The following is a 19,272-nucleotide window of genomic DNA, read 5'->3' on the forward strand; positions in this document are numbered from 1 at the left end:
TGTGTGTGCACGTGTGTGTGGGTGAGGAGAAGGATGCAAGTTTCTGAGAAGGTGATGATTCCAGGAAGACACAAAGGAAGTGAGAAAACTGGCCCTGTAGTTGTTTGAGCAAGGCTGCTCCAGGCTGAGAGCATCACATGCAAATGCCCCCAGCTGGGAGTAGGCCTGGCAAAGTCAAGGGAGGACGAGGAGTCAGTGGGACTGCCATAGGTGGAGCAGAGGAAAGTGAGGACAAAAAAGCTCTTGGGGAGGGGGTCACACAAGGAGAGCTTGGGAGCCACTGCAGGTCCTGGCTTTTCCCCTGCATAATGCAATGGGGAACCATTATCAGGCTTGAGTCAGAGAGCCCTGAAGAGCTGGCACTGGGGACCCCGAGCACTGTGCATGAATAGTTGCAGGAAAGACAGAAACATGGAGCCCAGTCAACATATGAGAGTCCAGGTGGCCTGGGCCGGGTGGCAGCCATGGATAGGAGAGGTGTGGGGGAGATTCCAGACGTGGTCTGAGGCTTGGCTTCCTAGCAAGTGAGATTGTGAGGCACAGAGAGGGGTCAAGGATGACTCCATGTAGGGAAAAGAAAGAGAGATCAGACTGTTACTGTGTCTATGTAGAAAGGGAAGACATAAGAAATTCCATTTTGACCTGTACCTTGAACAATTGCTTTGCTGAGATGCTGTTAATTTGTAACTTTGCCCCAGCCACTTTGCCCCAACTTTGAGCTCACAAAAACATGTGTTATATGGAATCAAGGTTTAAGGGATCTAGGGCTGTGCAGGACTTGCCTTGTTAACAAAATGTTTACAAGCAGTATGCTTGGTAAAAGTCATTTTCTAGTCTCAATAAACCAGGGGCACAATGCACTGTGGAAAGCCGCAGGGACCTCTGCCCTTGAAAGCAGGGTATTGTCCAAGGTTTCTCCCCATGTGATAGTCTGAAATATGGCCTCCATGGGATGAGAAAGACCTGACCGTACCCCAGCCCGACACCTGTAAAGGGTCTGTGCTGAGGTGGATTAGTAATAGAGGAAAGCCTCTTGCAGCTGAGATAGAGGAAGGCCACTGTCTCCTGCCTGCCCCTGGGAACTGAATGTCTCAGTATGAAACTCGATTGTACATTTGTTCAATTCTGAGATAGGAGAAAACTGCCCTATGGCGGGAGGCGAGACATGTTGGCAGCAATGCTGCTTTGTTATTCTTTACTCCACTGAGATGTTTGGGCGGAGAGAAACATAAATCTTGCCTACCTGCATATCCAGGCATAGTACCTCCCCTTGAACTTAATTATGACACAGATTCTTTTGCTCACATGTTTTCTTGCTGACCTTCTCCCTATTATCACCCTGCTCTCCTACCTCATTCTTCTTGCTGAGATAGTGAAAATAATAATCAATAAAAACTGAGGGAACTCAGAGACCAGTGCCAGTGCAGGTCCTTGGTATGCTGAGCGCTGGTCCCCTGGGCCTGCTTTTCTTTTTCTATACTTTGTCTTATTTCTTTTCTCAGTCTCTCGTCCCATGTGATGAGATATACCCACAGGTGTGGAGGGGCAGTCCACCCCTTCAACTCCAAAGTCTACTCAAGGCCGGGCACGGTGGCTCACACCTGTAATACCAGCAGTTTGGGAGGCTGAGGTGGGGGGGTCGCTTGAGGTCAGGAGTTCAAGACCAGCCTGGCCAATATGCAGAAACCCCATCTCTACTAAAAATACAAAAATTAGCCAGGTGTGGTGCTGGGTGCCTGTAATCCCAGCTACTTGGGAGGCTGAGGCAGGAGAATCACTTGAACCCAGGAGGTGGAGGTTGCAGTGAGCTGAGATCACTCCACTGCACTCCAGCCTGGGTGACAGAGTGAGACTGTCTCAAAAAAACAAAAACAAAAAACAAAAAAAAAACCTACCCCAAGTGAGAAGGCACATGGTCAATTGAGAAGGGGCAGGCTATGCATAGAGCTGGTATTTGTCAGCAAAGATATGGGCTTCATTTTGTACAAGTTGAGTTTTTAATGTGTAAAGATACCCAAAATTGTCGGTGCTGTCAAACCCCAGGAAGTGGGGGTGGCACGGCTCTTAGTCCTCAGTTTGCATGTAGTGACAGGGCTTCAAGAAGACCACTTAAAGAGCTTGGCAAGTGCCCTGGACCTTAGGGGCAGGAGGGCCACCACAACACCAACTACCACAACCTGGGAATTGACATGTCAGTATTTCTCCAAGACTCCATGCAGACACTGCAGAGAGAGCCAGGCTGGAGATGCTGAAAATGTCACCTGTATTAATCCGTTTTGGCACTGCTATAAAAAAATACCAGAGACTGGGTAATTTATAAAGAAAAAGGTCTAATTGGCTCACAGTTCTGCAGGCTGTACGGAAAGCATGATGCTGGAATCTGCTCGGCTCCTGGGGAAGCCTCAGGAAACTTACAATCATGGCAGAAGCGGAAGGAGAAGCAGGCATGTCTTACATGGCTGGAATGGCAAGGGGAGGTGTCACACACTTTTAAACAACCAGATCTCATGAGAACTCTATCATGAGAACAGCAGCAAAGGGGGAAATCCACCCCCATGATCCAATCACCTCCCACCAGGCCCCACCCCCAACATTGGAGATTACAATTTGACATGAGATTTGAGTGGGGACACAGATTCAAACCATATCACTGCCCAAGACAACTTCCTGGAGATGCAGGGAAAGCTGAAGATGGGGTGGACAGTCAGATTCTCAGGGATGGAGGAGAAAATGAAGTGGCCAGAGAGAGGAAAATACATTTTCTGAACTACGTAAATTCCATGAATCACATTAGTATCTGTTCCCCTGATGGCACATGAAGGACCCACAGTGTATCCCAATAGTGGGCACTGGTTCTGATGATCCTGAGATGGGATAGTTCCCTTGATCCCCTTTGTCAGGGGGTGGGGGATGGAGTGGCTTGTTTCACTCAGCCAGACGCTGGCTTCTCCTCACAGTAGGGAGCATGCGAGCGAGTGAGTGTGGGAACTGGAGCAAATGAACGCGGGAACTGGCCAGTCACTCCTCTCTGGCTGGAGCAGGCTCTGTGTGGGCCCCACAGCAGTGTCCAAGCATGTTACAACCAGTGCTTTTTCAGCTCTGCTGTCTGGGGATGGCCAATGCCAATCAGCTCAATGGAGGATCAGGATGGCAGCCCCTGCCCTCTTGGCACCCGAGTTCTTGTCTGGCGTCCAGGAAGAATCAGGTCACATGAACTGTTTGGAAGTTGATGCATGCGGAAGACTTGATTGAGTGGTGGGTGGCTCTCCGCAGAAAGGGAGGCTGGAAAGGGGATGGGAAGGTGATCTTTCCCTGAAGCCTGGCGTCTCCGGCTGGGCCCCTCTCCAAAGCCACACTGTCTGAAGTAGCCATGTCTATCTGTGGTCTCCAATGCTCAGTTGCTTCTTGGCTCACAGCTCAGCTGCTGGTGTTGCTCTGCCAGCTGAAGTCTTTTATGGGCACAGGATGGGGGTGGGAGGGCAGGCCAAAAAGGCAACATTTGGGTGGAAAAATGGAGTCAGCTATTTTGACTTAGGGCTGTGGGTCCAGGCTTAAGGGTGGGGCTTAGCAGGGATCCCAGCTGTTCTCTATCATTTTGGAGGCTATTCACGGCCAGAGGAGATCAAGGCTTGGGGGCATTGGTGTCACCCAAGTCTCTGCTCCAATTAGAGGAGTGTTAGGTCTAAAGGCACAGCCAGGACTCGGGGGGATGGGGCGGTGCCCGAAGAGGCTGCCATGCCCCTCCCTCTGCTCCGCCCTCCAGCCTCAAGCTTGTCTAATGGCAGGGTGGAAGTCCTTAACATAAATGATGTTTGGAGTTTTGACTAGGAAGTCACACTGGACATTTTAATTTCTGAATTGACAGGTTTTTTGTGACCAAATGTGATTGGAAGATTTTTTGTTTTCTGAGAATGAACAGGCCAGGTCTGGAGCTCCCTGGAGATTTCATGAAGGGGAGGGAAGGAGCCTGCCTCATAGGCTGGGAGGGAGAAGGAAGTCGTTCGTTTGTTCAATGTGAAGTTTCTGTGAATCATTCAGGGAGTCCAGGAGAATGGGACAGCCAACAGAAGAGTCTGGATTGGAGAAGGAAGAAAAATGTCCAGAGGACAGGCATGGTCTGTGGTGGAGAGTTAAAAACAGAGAGGAAGGCTGAGCAAATGCTGTTTAATAATAGTCTCAGCTTTATTTTTCTGAAGTATTTTTATCTTTTTTGGAATCAAATGATATGTATGTCTCTTCCCTGGTTTTAAAAGCTATACATGCTTATTTTAGAAAATTAAAAAAATGTACACAAGGATAAAGAAGGAAACAAATATCATTAATAATTCAAAAATAATTACATGGCAATAAACAGTCTTACACTTTTACTGTGTAACTTGGTATTTTATAGGCTACGTTTTGACTTACTTTCTTCCATACCACATCATGGAAAGGTTAGATACAGCATAGGCACGGATCATAAGAGAACACTGTGAACAATTTTAAACCAGTGAATTTGAAAACTTAGACAAAATGAACAAAATCTTTGGAAAGTATGAAGTACCAAAACTGACTGAAGAGAAACCTGAATATTCCTATGACTGTTACAGAAATTGAATTGAATTTAAAATATTCCTATAAAGAATACACTAGTACGAGTGAGTTTTAAATTCAGGTTTTACTATTCAAGGAATAGACAATATTATTCCTGCACATTTTTTTTCAGAGAATAGTTTTACAAAATCAATGTATAAGAAGTATATAATTTTAATATCAAAACAAATTTGAGAAAGGGAAATTATGGGCTAATCTCAAACATTAACATGGACAGCAAAATCTCAAAAAGATGTTAGCCAAATATAGCAGCAAGGTATAAAACAGATAACCTGTTGTTACTAAGTTGGTTTTATTCCAGAAAGCAAAAATAGAAAATATCTAAATTTATTTCTTCCACATTAACAGCTTAATGAACAAAAAGCTGTGAGCAGATAAATAGAAAAAGAGAAAGCTTTACTTAAATCAATGTTCATTTATGACAGAAACTTTTCTTACTCAAACTGTAAAACAGCCATTTAGATTCTAAAAGCCTGTAGCAAATGTCATACTCAATGGCGAAATACTTAAAGCATTTCTTCAAGCCACTGCTATTTAACATTGTATTGGAGGAACTAAACAGTGCAATAAGACAAGAAAAATAAATAAAAGATACATAAATCAGAAGGAAGGAATAAAACTGTCATTATGTGCAGAATAATATGCCTGTCTTAGAAAAATTCAAAAGAATCTAGAGACAAACTATAGAAATAAGTAGAGAGTTGAGTAAAGTTATTAAGCTTTACTAAAGGTTATATTGATCTTATATGACCTTATGTAGACATAAGACAATATACAAGTTAATTGTACTTCTATACAACAGCAATGATCAACTTAACAGTTAATTTAAACAAATACAATTTACAAAGAGCAATGACAATAAAAGTAAACTGAGAATAAATCTAATGAAAGGTATGCAAGGTATTTGTACTGAATATTATAAAACTTTATTGAAGACATCTTTAAATACTTAAATAAATTTAGATATATTGCATATTTATGGATAAGAGAAGACAAGGAAGGGTAATCAATCAATCAAAAATGTTGAAATAATTATACTTGTGGAAAAATAAAATTACATGCTCCCCTCTCTCATCACATTCATTGATGATGTTGGATCAAGCACTTAAAATGAAAAGCAAAACTTTAATACTTTTAGAAGAGCACATAGAAGGTATGAATGTTATGACTTCAGGGAGGGAATGGTTTCCTAAACAAGGCTTAGGAGAAACCACATCCCTAACCAACCGACACCCACATACATACCATAAAATAAATCATAAAGGCAAACATTGATAGAGTTGACAATATTTAAATATGTCTACATATCTAAAGACACCATAAAGAGGGCAAAAGTCACACCACCAACTGGAGAAGTTATTTACTGCCCATGTAACTCATAAGTAATTGTATCTAGAAGACGCAAAGATATCCTGCAAGTCAATAAATGGGCAAATGACACAAGTGGGCATTTCATAGAGAGAGTTATGAATATCCAATAAAATCTATGAAAAGGTGCCCACTCTTACTGGTAACTGTGGAAATGCAAATTAAAATAAAAACAAGAAATCATCTCACCCCCGACATGTAGGTACAAACATAAACATCTGATGGACTGGCTATTCTCTGTCCCCCAAGCTTCCCTTCCCCACTCTGTGTGCTTTACACTACCCTCCACGGGCTAAGTTACCTGGGTCTCATGCCTGCTGGTTTCTGATTAGCACAGATTATGCGGTGGGAAGAGAGAGCTCAGAGTCCTCCCCTGGCCCCTCCTGTGTGTCTGCTTCTCTCCACTTCTGCAGCTTTTACAGAGCAGTCCTCCTCTGGTCTCTGGCAATACCCACACTCCCTTCTCCCTTCACCCCAGGGATGGTACCAGAATCTCTCACCACCTCTGGTTTGTCTGGTAATCTGGTGCTGTTTTTGGAAGTAGTCTCTTCATCAAGGCCTCTTTGTGGAACAACTTGCTTCCTGCTGGAACCCTCACTAATACGTCTGACAGTGACTCCAGAAATTGAGGAGGCAATGAAACAAACAGGCTTCATTTATTGCTGGTGGGAGTGTAGATGGGTACAAGCCCTTTGGAAAACAATGTGCCATCTGATACATTTGAAGATGCACATACTTTACAAGCCATCAACTCCACGTCCTCATATGTCACCCCAGAGGAACTCCAGGATACATGTACTTTAACATCAGTCTTATTTTTAAGAGAAAAAATAAATAAAGGAAATAACTTAAATGCCACCCTCAATAGCATGGCAAAAGAAATCGAGATGCATAAACACACAGGGACACCCAGTGCAGAGGTGATGGAACTAGACTGCATACTTGTATTAGTCTGTTCTCACATTGCTATAAAGAAACACAGGAGGCTGGGTAATCTATAAAGAGAAGAGGTTTAATTGTCTCATGGTTCTATAGGCTGTACAGGAAGCATAGTGGTTTCTGCTTCTGGGGAGGCCTCAGTAAACTTACAATCATGATGGAAGGTGAAGTGGGAACAGGCTTCTTACATGGTTGGAGCAGGAGCAAGAGAGAGCAAGGTGCCACACACATTTAAAAGACCAGATCTCATGAGAACTCTCTCACTGTTGCAAAGACAGTGCCAAGCAGGGTTGTGCTAAACCATACACTAGAAATCTGCCCCCATGATCACCTCCTACCAGGCTCCACCTCCAACACTGGGGATTACAATTCGACATGAGATTTGGTGGAGACACAGATCCAATATCGATACTTAATGAAGGATGCATGACTCTTAGAAACAATATTGGTCTGCAAAGGCAAGTCAGGAGAACATAAATATAATCCATTTATATTAAGTTGGAAGCTGAGAAAATGAAAGAACATATTGTTCAGGATTACACACTTAATGTGGAAAAACCACAAGAGAAAAAGGGAGAGATTAACATAAAATTCAGTCTAGTTGCATGTATGATATATCTCATAATAGAAAAATACTAAAAATAAAAATATATTTATTATGGACATTATTCTCCTCCAAGCTTATATTGGGTGCTGGAGAGCATTTTATTTTATGATTGCAATATAATCAAACCATATCCCCACTGTTGGGCATGTGGTCATGGGTGGCACATTATCCCATTTGACCCTCTTGTTCATTCTGGAAGATTCCATCATCTGTGCTTTGGGATGAGGACCTGCAGGGCAGGTTGGTGACTAGGGGATGCTGATGCCACACTAGGTTTGCTGCCTCCCTTGGATCCTGGGCTCTCTCTATCCTGAAGAAAGCTTGAGGGCCTCCTTCCAGCTGCCTGGAGCCTGGGCATCAGCCTCACTGCTCAGGTTCAGATATGGTATGGCAGGAGGCTGGAGATGGTCAGGCTGGAGCCTGCTCGGATGGTAAACTGCTACAAACCCATTGCCTGGCAGAGGAGTAGGACTTTTCCTGCCAAAGGTGGGATGTAATCCAGGCTCAGAAAGCTCCGGAGGCTGCATTTGCCACGCCTGCAGGGACCTGTATGTCTCTTCTGGCCTAACAGGGGGTGCTGGCTTGGCCTCCCTTGAGGGTCTCCAGCCTGAGTCTAGGTTTACCCTGGCATCCCCATGCAACCCTTGGCCCTCAGCCCTGCAGGGTCTGACCCCTAGTCCTGTAGGTCAGCACAGGGCCCTGCCTGAAACCTGGTACCTCTGAGCCAAGGCCCGGCTGCCCAAAGCCCTGGGCCAGGCTTCTGAAAATATGTGCCCTCTGGGTACTGCCTTGTAGGATGGTTTCTGAACCACAGTCTCAAAACCAAGCTCACTTTATTTATGGCAAGAGAGCTGAATATTGCAACAGGTGGACTTAGATTTGGGGATCATTTTTTTTTTTCTGAATAGAACCTAGATTTTCTGTTTTTTTTTTTTTTCCTTAGAAAGTATGAGCTATATTTTTTGAGTTTGTATCTTGCCAGGCACTGTGCACATATTCTCCATACATGTTTTCTCAATGTATCTTCACACCGAGTGAATACAATTGTCCCCATCCTACAAATAATGACACCGAGGCCCAGAGAGATTAAAATTACCTACATCTAAGGGGGAATCTGAGACTTGAAATCAGCTCCGTACAGTTCCATATTCTCTGTAAGCTGATTAGACAGTTCCTGGGCATTAAACTTCTGTGTATTTAAACATTATGCTGGCCTGGTGGGTGACTAAGACATGCTGCCTCTGCAGATTCAGCAGAATTCAGAATCCCTTACCTGGTTCTGATCCTGGCTCTGCCCCCTCTCGGCTGTGTGACTTTGGGCTGGTATGTGTAGCCTGTCTAATTCTCAACCTCTACCTTTGTGAAGTGCCCACAGCAATGGTACCCCTGTCACAGGGCTGTCATGAGGTTAGATGAGATAATGTGTGTGCAGGTCTAATAAGTATAAAGTCCCCAAATATTTATTTTCATTATGGGATGGGGTCAGGGTAGGAGATTATTGGAAGAATCTGAGCTTCAGAGCCACAGAGACTGGGTTTAAATTGTGGCACTCCCAGTTTCTAGCTCGTGGCCCTGGAGAGGTCACTACCCCTCTCTGAGCCTCAGTTTACCAAGGTGTAAACGAGGGACACTCCTAATGCCTCATCTGGAGCCTCCTGTAAGAACAAATTGAGGTGCCGCATGCAGAAGCTTGAACTCAGCATCTGTGTGGATTTAAGTAGCAACAGCTACTGCCATCGGTGCCCAGGTGTTGCTCCCTAATCTGGCATGCGTGGTTAGGAGATGCAGGGAGACGACAGAGCTGGGAGACAATGGAAATGCCCCCTTGTCCCTCTTAGTTTTTTAATCCCTTAGTCCCTTTCAGAGACGACCCAGAGGCAGGAAGCAGGCAAGGATCAGCTGGTGAAGTTGGGAAAAAGGAGAAGCTTCTATGTCTCGTTGTTGATTGAATCTCACACCGTTACATCTTGCTCACAGATGTCAGGACTAAATGAGGGAAGCGTGGTGCCTTCCTGACGCATCTGGGCAATTAAATAGCAATCAGCAAGTGTAGTTAACCAGGGCAGCGCTCTCCTCAATGGCCCTGAGTGTCTCCGTGCATCATCTGCAGTCGGTGCTCATTCACTGAGTCTCCCTGTCTAATTTGGGGCAAAAAGTTAATTGGAACTTGATGGTGGCTGGATGGTGACCTGAGACAGACAGGCCAGGTAGAAATGTTAAAAGAGAAATCCATGCAGGCTCCTTCCTGGCTCCCCAGAGCAGGGTGAGTGTCACCAGTAAAGAGGGGGGATGACCATGAGGGGAACCCAGAGCTGGGGGCAGTGGAAGCTATGTTCTTGCTGTCTCCTCTTGTTATGGAGTCATGGAAACGATTCAGATTGAATGTGCCTTAGGTGGTTATGTTTCGGTCATGGTTTTAGGGGGTTGTTGCCAGTAATTTCATTAACGCTTTTGATGGTCACCAGAGGTCCCCAGAAAACTGACTTTCTCTCCTTGGTAGTGAGGAACCCCACATGCAGCTTCCGGTGCAGCCCAGAGTCACCCTGTCATTCTCCCAGGTGGCCTCGCATTGGGAGCATGCATGGGGTATGGGGGGTGTGGACTGGGGATGTCCCAGCTGTGGGCCTCAGTCTCACCGGGAGAACTCAGCTGGCTTGTGGTTATTGCAATATCATCACAAACAGCATGGGCTTTGTAGGGAGGCTCTGCTCAGCAGTTGCTTGCTTTGTGACGTTGGTTCAGTCTCCTAACCTCTCTGAGCCCAGTGTTCTCTGAATAGTGATTGCAATGCTGTAGGAAAAGAGAGAAATTGGTACCAACCAGTGTCTTCCATGCTTTGCCTGCAAGGACGGCTCCTCATGACATGGGTTAGGGGACACAGGCCTGAGCTTCCTCTGACCTCCTGACTTAAGCAGCCCAAGCACAGTGGCTGGAAGGAGGCCCTGGTGAAGGACAGCGGCTGAGGGGTGGAGAACAAGAGCAGGAGGTGGAGAGCAGCTCTAGCGGCACCTCCTTCCCGGGAGTTCCCTCCCTGTCTCCTCCTCCGTCATTCCCTCCAGTTTTCCTAAAGCTCCCCAGGCCCCCCACACTCGCCTACACATTCGGATTCCATCAGGGATCCCTGAAGTAAAGGGGGAAGGTACCTGGCCCCAGAGGGAGCACCAGTGTCTGATGGGCACAAGAAATGATGGCCCCACGCGTAACTGAGTAACCTGGAAAGGGGATCTCGACAGACAAGGAGGCACTGAGAGGGACAGACAGGAGGAGCGCAATGGGAAAAACTTGAAGGAGGACGGCCCCGTTCTCTTGGGGATCTTAAAGCCATGTGTAACCATCTGGGTCTGATTCATGATAGAGATGGTTCAGCTTTCATCTAAAAATCATGATAAGGGTATTATGGTAAGAAAATACTGGGACTCCAGCAAGGAAAGAGTGTGGTGTCTGGTAATGCCTGGTCCAGCGTGGTGGTCACAGGCATTGCCCCTGCCTCCTGCGTGAATGGAAGGAAGGTCACAAATGTGGTAGGTGAGCCCTGGATGCTGGGGCTGGGTGTTCTGCCTTCCGGGAAGCCCACCTGGTTGTTTTCCTGTGAACAGGAGGCGTTTGCTCTGCCAAACCTTGGTGTTTGTGGATGATCCTACCCCCACCCCATCCCACTAAGAAGCCTGAGAGGGTCCCCAGCATCTGACCCCGACTGAGGGGCCACACCTGGGTCCCAAAGCCCAAGAGACCCACCCCTCAACCTGGGGCTGGAGCCACATATCCCAGGCATCCTGATTCCACTTGGAATCCCTTCTGGGGAAGAAAGAGGCGTTGTGAACATTTTTCCTAGGAGAGACTGAGATGAATGTTGGGGAAATGGGAACTGGAAGAACAGATCTGTATTTTTCTTGAAAGGATCTTTCTGCTAAGAAACCCAGTGAAAAGGGGACCAGTGTCTTCACCAGCAATGAGTGGGCACCTGTGTTCCCCAGAATAGGAAGTGATGAGAGCAGTGGCTCAAACTATCGGGCAGTGGCAGCCTAGACCGGTAGCCCCTGCTGCTGGTGCAGTGGGCCACTGGATGCAGAAGGGGCCTAGGAACTGGGCAAACTGAGTTGTTTTTTAAAAATCATCTTTATTAAGAATTCATTTATATGCAAGAAAATGCACTAAATTTAAGTGTATAGTTTGACGAAGTTTTTAAAATAAATGTATATATTATGTAACTACCACAATTAAGTTTAGAACATTTCCATCATCCCCCCAAAATTCTATTATGCCTTTCTTTCTTTCTTTTTTTTTTTGAGATGGAGTCTCACTCTGTTGCCCAGGCTGGAGTGCAGTGGCGTGATCTCGGCTCACAGCAACCTCTGCGTCCCGGGTTCAAGAAATGACCAGAACCTGAAATTTATATTTAAAGGGGAAGCAGAGTGTAAAAGTTTGAAAAATTTGCAGCCCACCCATGTGGTGGAAAAGAAAACCCCATTTTCAAGGTAAGAATCGAAGCAGGCTGCAGAAATTTGCATAAGTAAAAAGGAGCCAAGTGCTAATAGCCAGGACAATGGGGAAAAGGTCTCAAAGGCATTTCAGAAACCTTTGCAGCAGCCACCTCCATCACAGTCCTGGAGGTGTAGGAGGGAAGATTGGTTTCGTGGGTCAGGCCTAGGGCCCTGCCATCCTGTGCAGCCTCAGGACTCTGCTCCCTGTGTCCCAGCCACTACAGCACCAGCCATGGCTCAGAGGCCCAGGTACAGCTTGGTTCACTGCTTCAGAGGGAGCAAGCCATGAGCCTTGGTGGCTTCCATGCGGTGTTAAGCCTACAGGCATGCAGAATGCAAGAGATGAGGCTTGGGAGCCTCTGCCTAGATTTCAGAGGATGTATGGAAAACCTGGATGTCCAGGCAGAAGCCTGCTGCAGGGGCAGAGCCTTCACAGAGAATTTCTACTAGGGCAGTGCAGAGGGGAAGTGTGGGGTTGGAGCCCCCCACACGGAGTCCCCACTGGGGCACTGCCTAGTGGAACTGGGAGAAGAGGGCCACCATCCTCCAGACCCCAGAATGGTAGAGCCACCAACAGCTTGCACCACGCACCTGGAAAAGCTGTAGGCACTCAATGCTAGCCCTTGAGGGCAGCTGCAGGGGCTAAATCCTGCAAAGCCACAGAGGTGGAGGTGCCCAAGGCCTTGGGAGCTTACCCTTTGCATCAGTGTGGCCTGGATATGAGACATGGAGTCAAATGAGATTAGAGCTTTAGGGTTTAATTACTGCCCTGCTGGGTTTCAGAATTGATTGGGGCCTGTAGCTCCTTTCTGGCTGGTATCTTTCTTTTGGCACAGGAGTATTTACCCAATGCCTATACTTTCATTGTATCTTGGAAGAAACAAACTTGTTTTTGATTTTACAGGCTCATAGGTGAAGAGACTTTTCCCTTGTCTGAGATGAGACTTTGGACTTTGGAGTTTTGAGTTAATGCTGTAATGAGTTAAGACTGTGAATTATTGGGAAGTCATGATTGTACTTTTGCAATGTGAGGAGGACATGAGATTTGGAGGGGTCAGGGGTGAAATAATATGGTTTAGATCTGTGTCCTCACCCAAATCTCATGTTAAATTGTAGTCCCCAGTGTTGGAGATGGGGACTGATGGGAGATAATTAGATCATGAGGGCGAAATTCTCATCAATGCATTAGGACCGTCTCCTCTGTGCTATTCTCATGATAGAGTTCTCACAAGATCTGGTTGTTTAAAAGTATGTGGCACCTCCCCACCTACCACCACCACCACCACCACCACCACCATTCTCCTACTCCAGCCATGTAAGAAGCACTTGCTTCCCCTTCACCTTCCACCATGATTGTAAGTTTCCTGAGGACCCCCAGATGCAGAAGCTGCTATACTTCCTGTACAGCCTGTAGAACTGTGAGCCAATTAAACCTCTTTTCTTATAAACTATCCAGTCTCAGGTGTTTCTTTATAGCAGTGCAAGAATGGGCTAAGACACAACCCATATGATTTGCCTCTCTTGCTCCCTAAAGCCCACAGGGACTTTACAGGTATGCTACAATGACTCCCTCTCAGTACAGCATGACCCATGAAACTCACATCTGCTTGCTTTAAACCCACCAACTACAGCTCTCTGTGGGAAATCTGCTTAGGTAATGCTCTGAATCTCAGTAAAGGCTCTGGATTACAGGTCTCTCTCTAACTCTCTTGCTCCTCATCCACTGGTTGAGCATGAGTGTCCCAGACAGCTTCCCCTTCCCGTTGGCCCTGCCAGGTGTGCTACCCTCTTCTCTTCGTAGTCTGTAAGTTATAAAATGCTTCTGTTATTTCATGTTTTGTGCTGCCTCCTGTGTGTCACTCGACTGACACACTTGAACCTAACTTCTTTTGTGGTCAGGGCTAGATTTTATAGCCACTCTCAAGAGAGAGACCTCAGTACCTGATTAGAAAGAATTGATACTTACACAAAAATTTCTCACTGTTGGTTAGTTTTGTCTGTTCTAGACTTTCACATGAAGAGAACCATATAGACTTCCTGTGTGTGTCTGGGTTTTTTTTTTGCTTAGCATCATGCTTTTGAGATTCATCTAAGTAATATTTCACTGTATGAATATGCCACAATTTGATTATCTATTTCCTTTTATAGACTTTAAGTGGTTTTAAATTTTAGAATATTTTTAACAATGCTGCTATAAACATTTGTATATACATATTTCTGTGGAGTTGGTTTCTCTTGGAAAACCATCATGGAAAGTAATTGCTAGGCCCAATGATAAGGGTATTTTTAACTTTATGATAACCTCCATAGTGTTTTTCAAAGTGGCTGTAATATTTAACACTTCAACTAGCAATGTATGAGAGTACCATGTACTCCGCATCTTCACCAGCACTTAGTATTCTAAGTATTTTTAATTTTAACCTTTCTAGTGAATGTGTTGTGGCATCTTTCTGTGGTTTAATTTGCATTTCCCTGATGACTGACAGTGTTGCACACCTTTTTTTGCACTTATTGTCCATTTGTTTATGAAGTTACACTTCTATTTTATGAATATATACAATAATATTATAAATATTATTTTCCTAAGTGACTGTTCAAATCATTCACCTGTTTTTAAATTGGGTCATTTTTTCCTTATTATTAAGTTGCAATAGTTCTTTATATATTTTAGATAAAAGTGTTTTTTCATATATACGTTTTTTTCCCCATGTGGTTTGGAATTGTTGGTGGGAATGCAAAATGATACAGATACCTGAAGGATGGTTTTACAGTTTTTTAAATGATATTGAAATACAGTTATCCAGATAACTGTTTGGCTATAGTTATATAATCCAGCTATTGTACTCCTGGGTTTTAATACAAGAAATGAAAACATATATCTAGGATTTGTATGCAAGCATTTATAGCAGCTTTACTTACAGTTGCCAAAACCAGAAAAAAAACCCCAAATATCATTCAACACATGAATGGATGAACAGATTATGCTACATTCACATAATGGAATGCCACTCATCATCAATACAAAGGGACTAGTGATACACGCAGCAACACGGATGAATCTTAACATCATCATGTGAAGTGGGAGATGCAAGACCCAGAGACTTCTAATATATGATTCTATTTATACAGCATTGTAAAAAGGCAAAACAATTGTGATAGAAAACAAGTCACTGGTATTCACAGGTCAACAGTTGGGAGCAAGTGAGTTGACTACACAGGGGCCCAAAGAATATTCTGTGGTGAAGGAAGCATTCTGTGTCTTCATTGTCATGGTGCTCCCATGACCATGTACGTCCATCAAAACTCAACAAATTGTAGACGGGTTTTATTTCATACGAGTCATACCACAATAAAGCTAAGAAAAAGAAACTAAAACAATTCATCTGAAAGTACTTAATGATTTTTGATGCTATTGTAAATTATATTTTTAAAAATTCATTTCCCAATGATTCACTGCCAGTATATAGAAATATATTGATATTTGTATATTGATCTTGTATCTTATGATCTTGCTAAATTCCTTTGAGCAATTGTTACCATACCATGAATGGTTATATATATTGTAGGCCATGCAAATCATCAATATTATGTTTTCTTTAGATGATCAATTATCATCTAAAGAAATTAAAAATGAGAATGTTTTTATGTTTAGCCAAATATTTATTATTCCACATGCTTTATATTAATTTGTACAGATCCAAGTTTTTGTATGTAATGAAAATAAAAATGTCTTTATTTTGCTTTTGTCATGTTTTTGTTATAATAGATATAGCATTCTGGCTTGGGAGACTTTTTTTCCCCACCTTTGAATTTAGAACGCTTGAAAAATGCCATGTCATTGTCTTCTGGCTTACATTGTTTCTGAGAAGTCAGCAGAAGTTCTTTGTTTAATCTTCTTTTTTCTCTTACTGCTTTTATGATTTTATCCTTCACCATAGTCCCCAGTGTTGAATTGTAGTCCAGAAATTTGATTATAAAATGACTTGTGTTGTAGTTGTTGTTGTTTTTCTTTTTGGTATTTATTCTGCTTCAAGTTTTGACCATTGTGGTCTGTGACTTCACAGTTTTCATCAAATTTAGGAAAATTACAGCCAATATTTCTTCAAATATATTTTATCCTCCCCAGTCTGTAATCTCCAGTTACACATATATTAGACTGCTTGCTATTTTCCCATAGACCCCTGAATGTCTAGTCACTGATCTGATGTTTTTTTAAGTATCTCAGTCTGTTCAGGTAATTTCTTTTTTTCAGACATTGTATATATTATCCTTAGAACTTCCTTTTAGTACATTTTTAGAGTTTCATTTCTCTCATCATCATGTTTTAGTTTTGCTTTGAGTTCTTTAATGTATTCACAATGGCTATTTTAATGTCCTTGTCTTCTAATTCCAACATCTCTGTTATTCCTGTGTCTGTTTTTATTGGCTGATATTTCTCTTGATTATGATTCACATTTTAATTCTTCTTTTCATATCTTATAATTTTTATTGTTTGCATGTTACATTTTTGGGTGTCTGGATTTTGCTATCTTCATTTAAAGAATGTATAATTTTGCTTGGTAGATAGTTGTTTGCAGATCAGCTTGATCCTTGAACGGCTTATTTTTAAGTTTTGTTAGTGTTGAGGGCAGAAGGCGTCTAGAGTACCTTTTACTATGTGGCTAGTTCAGCCCCACTACAAAGGTGTGGCCCTCTGTGGTTCTCTACAGAGTGCTCTAGGTCCTCTCCAAGGTCTCTATACTCTTACTAATTGGAGCTTTACAGTCTCTCAGCCCTGTGTGGGCTCTGAGAATCATTCATCTAACAGCTCCTATCCTTGTGGAATTTCATTCCATGCACAGAATTTAGTTCTAACTTTAAACACTTAAGGAGGTTCTTATGCAGATTTCTGGAACCCTCCTCTTCATGACTCTCCACTACTTTACCCAGCAAAGCCCAGCCACGTCCATCTCCCTGAGCTCCAATCTCCACTTTTTGAGCTAAGGAAACTCACTGTGCTCTGTCTGGACCCTCCTTTAAGTAAGTTGTACCTCCATAAAGCTAAAAAGAAAGTTAGGCAGCTGGGTGCAGTGGCTCACGCCTGTAATCCCAGCACTTTGGGAGGCTGAGGTGGGTGGATCACAAGGTCAGGAGATCGAGACCATCCTGGCTAACACAGTGAAACCCCATCTCTACTAAAAATACAAAAAAAAAAAAAAATATCAGCCAGGCGAGGTGGCGGGCACCTGTAGTCCCAGCTACTCGGGAGGCTGAGGCAGGAGAATTGCGTGAACCCGGGAGGCAGAGCTTGCAGTGAGCCGAGATTGTGCCACTGCACTCCAGCCTGGGCAACAGTGAGACTCTGTCTCAAAAAAAAAAAAAATAGAAAGTTAGGCAACCACAGGGCTCACCTTATTTGTTTTCTTTCTTTTGGGAACCATAGTCTGCTCTGCTTATTGTCCAGTGTCTGATAACCGTTGTTTTATACGTTTTGTTGTGTTTCCTGGTTGTATGACTGTAGGCCATGTCTAGCCTGGTTTCTCCATCAAGGGTAGAAGTAGAAGTTAGGCAAGCTGTGTTTTAATGCCATCCCAGGCTCTGCCACTCCCTGGTTGTATGGCCTTGCAAGCCCCACCATGCCACAGAGTCCAATTCTGCACCTGTAAAATGGGTCAGTAACATTTACCTTAAGGATTATTGAAAGGATCAGAGGTATAAAGTACTATCATAGTAGTACATAGCACATCCTTGAGAAATGATACCTAGCCATAGAGGTTGTTAGCTTCCACACTAACTGGCTGTATGACTGGCTGTATGACCTTAGGAAATCCACTTTACTATTTCCTTGATCCAGAAAATGAAGACAAGAGTCATCATGCTAATCATAGCCAATGCCTGGCCAATGGCAAGTGCTTCACAAATGCCACTTCATAAGTATTCAGTGGCATACTGAACTGAACTGACGACCATGTAAAAGGGGTACAGCAAAAGGACCCACTGAGAGACAAATGTTAGGTGGCATAATTTTGTATGAAAGGCTCATGATTGCAAATGTCTGTCCTATTTGCCATTCTGACCCAGAACCTAGAAGGATGCATGGCTACACATAGTGGGGGTGCAACATATATTTATTGAGTAGAACGGGCACACATTTCCTCTGCAAACATCACTTAGCAAACACATTGAAACATCGTAATTAAGAAGTGCTACGCCAGGCAGCTGCACCCTTCAACCAAGTCAGGATTATCAGCAGAACTTGAATTCAGCAGACAGAAAAATTTGAGATCAAATCTTAGCTGCATCTGTTTGAGTCTTGGTTTCACCTTAGATGAAACAGAGATGGCAATCATCAGGGTCCCTATGTTGCCGTGTCACTGAGAGGATTAAATGAATAGTGTAATTGCTTGCGCAAGGTAGATGCTCCTAAATGCCAGCTGTTGTTAATTGGGGGAGGGGAAATGGGAGGACTGTCTCTTGACTTCCTTTCATGAACCTGGGGCACCTGAGCCTTTTGCAGGTGGGGCTGTAGACCCCTGCCTAGATGCAGGATGATACCTGGGTGAAAATCTGTGTGTTGCATTCACCGTCACCCCAGAGAGGCTACCTACCACCAGTTGCCTGCCCCATGGCTCCCAGCATCTGAAGGAACCAGTGGGTTTGTTCTGAATCCTGAGAGGAAGGCAGGTCATGCGGTGATGTTTGTTCGGTATTCAACCTCTCGTAATCTCAAGGAAACAAAATTAGTGCATTAACAACATTTTATCTTGGGTGCCAGTAAAGACAGGTATCAGTTTTATATCTCTTTATGGAAGTGAAATTCAATACAGATAGCACCTTTTATGGTTTGCCAGCTTTTATGAAATGCAGTAAATCAGTGCCCAAGTACGGCTGTTTGAACACCCTGTTACCCCTTTGTGGAAAGATTGAACTTCATCCGATCGCATTAGTTGAACGCAAATGTTTCATCCCCATCAATCTCTCCCAAGCTTCTGTCTGCTGGCTGAGTCTAGTTTTGCGAGGAAAATTTTTTATTTGATTGTCCTTTCTGGAGGCATCATAAGCCTCCACTGGTGGCTGTCCACTCTGATATCACCTAAAGGTTCACTGGCCATGGCCAGGCAAAATGCGGGGACAGTGCCTGGCACAGGGTCCGTCCTTATTATTAGTGTTGTTACCTTTAATTGTACACATGTAAAGTGATATATTCTGAAGCCCACTCTTGATTAGGATGCTAGATTATGATCTTCCTCCTTTTTATGGTATTCTCTTTGCTTTGGACAATTTCTCAGACCCACTTATAGAATG

General features: G+C 43.9%; 1 long non-coding RNA gene across 4 annotated transcripts in view; it reads left to right on the plus strand.

Moving 5' to 3' along the window:
- Positions 1 to 13,999, plus strand: part of LOC129394006 (uncharacterized) — a 184,211-nt gene extending 170,212 nt beyond the window's left edge. For all 4 annotated transcript variants that reach the window (XR_008621182.2, XR_010111358.1, XR_010111359.1 and 1 more), the window contains 2 exons: positions 11,797 to 11,982; positions 12,893 to 13,999. This is a non-coding gene — a long non-coding RNA (uncharacterized LOC129394006). The remainder of the gene's footprint in view (positions 1 to 11,796; positions 11,983 to 12,892) is intronic.
- The last annotated feature ends 5,273 nt before the right edge of the window (positions 14,000 to 19,272 follow it).

Source organism: Pan paniscus, chromosome 1, assembly GCF_029289425.2.
Source record: "Pan paniscus chromosome 1, NHGRI_mPanPan1-v2.0_pri, whole genome shotgun sequence".
Taxonomy (NCBI): Eukaryota; Metazoa; Chordata; class Mammalia; order Primates; family Hominidae; genus Pan; species Pan paniscus.